Raw genomic sequence first — 2,349 nt, 5'->3', positions numbered from 1 at the left:
CAAAGATGCATAAGACTGGGTCTCCAGTTTCAAGGTGAAGAGAATAGGGGCTCAAAGATAGCTATCACTGAAGATTAACATATGAAATATTGGGCTACCATCCCACTCACAAGATTAAATATTGAATGTGCCAAAGATGTATTCATCAAGTCCTGGAAGGGAGGGGCTGTCTGAGCCAGCTTCCCAGAAGAGACAGCGAGGCTGTCTCTTCTGAAATATTCTGATTTCAGAATATTCTCTTTTGAAATATTCTGATTCCATTAAAGAGTTGCATGCATGCGTGCTCAGTTGTGTCCGATTCTTTGTGACCCCATGGACTATATCCTGCCAGGCTCTCTGTTCATGGAGTTTTCCACGCAAGGATACTAGAGTGGGTTGCCATTTTCTACTCCAGGGGATCTTCCCAACCCAGGGATTGAACCTTCGTCTCCTGCACTCAGGCAGATTCTTTACCACTGAGCCTCCGGAGAAGCCCCTCCACGAAAGGGTTATGATCAGGAAAATAAAATGAGTAGATAAATACTATAGAAAGGTGACTTTTGTCTAAGGATAATTGGATTACTGAGAGGCTGTTATCGAGAAGATTAATTTTAATACTTGGGAGGATAATTCAGTTGTAGAGGAGGGAGGTTGGGGCTCTTGAAAAAAAACAAAAGAAGAGGCAAATAGACCCCAGGATGACTTCAAAGGTAGAAGCAACTCAACCTGATGCTTAATTCAGTGTAGTGGATACTTGAAGGGGTGGGGGTGGGGTTAATGTGACATCACAGTGGTGCCGAGAGGACACATCCCTCCATCGATCGAATCTGTCTTTCTTCTCCTTTTATGCAGGCAGTCTTGTCCCCAAATGGTGGTGAGGTCATCGTCTCAGCAGCCCCAGTAAAAGAACATTGCTTTTGCTGAGACTTTTGGTGAAGCCCTGGAGGGACACGCTGCTTTGGCTGGCTTGGCCATGTGTCCTTTCTCAGCCAGTCACTGTGGCCCACGGACAGGCCATCCTGCTAAAGTCATTGTCAGTCCTGGCTTCTAGGGTTGACCATCTCAACCACAGGCAAGGAGTGACAAAAGATGGGTGACTGGAGAAAAACAGGGCTGTTACTGCATCAAGGGAGAAAGGATTTAGGACCACATAATAACAGTACAACTGTAGCTACTAATGTTTTGCTCTCAGTGGGACAGCAGTATTGAAGCAGGGTCTCATTTCCCTGCCCAGGGATTGAACCCATGTCTCTTGCATTGGCAGGTGGATTCTTTACCACTGAGCTACCAAAGAAGCCCTGTTTTTTTAAGGTGTAGTTTTATACTAAAAAGGACCTTAATGTATACTCCTGACTGATTGCTTGCTTCCTTGTTTGTTGTTTCCCCATGGAAATCAAGGGAATTTTGTCTCTTTTGTAAATGTTTCCTTATTTCATCATATTTTCGGGTTTGTTTTCAGTTTGCCTCCAGTTTTGGTGGAACAGAATGTCCCATGGCTGGATCCGGTGTGCTTGCTATGTTGTGAATGTTTGCAGATCAGGAACACCAAGCATAACAGCTCCCCTACAGAGCCCTCCCCGAATCCATGCACATAGAGTCCTAGGGAGCTTGCAGCTGAGCGGGGAGGTGGCAGAGTGTGCACACATGTTGTAGTTGAGCCATCTCCAGGAGACTTGCCACTGTTTTCCCAGCTGAAGACAGAGTCCATGAGGCCGTGGCTGAATGGGAAACCCTCAATTTGATCGCTGAACTGCAGACGCTGACAGTTGGGTTCTCAGGACTCTTGAGCCGTGTGCCATGTCCCCTCCGGCCCCTAGGGGAACCTTGGTTTCTGGCTGTGGTTGTGTTGGCCAGTGGCCAGGCTTCTTCCTAGAGTAACCACCTTCTACCTAAGATCAGGCTCTGGAGCTCTCGAGGTCAGAGTGGCTCTGACCTTTTTTAAAAAAAATTTAATTTCTTTTTATTTTTGGCTGTGCTGGGTCTTCGTTGCCATGCGGGCTTTTCTCCACTTGTGGCAAACAGGGGCTACTCTCAACTTGTGGTGCTTTGGTTCTCACTGTGGTGGCTTCTCTTGCTGCAGAGCATGGGCCCTAGGGCATGTGGGCTCAGTACTTGCTCCCTGGGCTCTAGTGCACAGGCTCAGTACTTGTGGAGCACAGGCTTAGTTGTTCTGCTGCATGGGGGATCTTCAAGACCAGGGATCGAACTGGTGTCTTCTGCTTTGCCAGTTCAGTTCAGTCGCTCAGTCATGTCTGACTCTTTGCGACCCCATGGACTGCAGCACGCCCGGCCTCCCTGTCCATCACCAACTCCTGGAGTTTACTCAGACTCATGTCTATTGAGTTGGTGATGCCATCCAACCATATCATC

Source organism: Bison bison, unplaced genomic scaffold (assembly GCF_000754665.1).
Source record: "Bison bison bison isolate TAMUID 2011002044 unplaced genomic scaffold, Bison_UMD1.0 scf7180017864053, whole genome shotgun sequence".
NCBI classification, from domain to species: Eukaryota; Metazoa; Chordata; class Mammalia; order Artiodactyla; family Bovidae; genus Bison; species Bison bison.
This window is presented reverse-complemented; position numbering follows the sequence as displayed.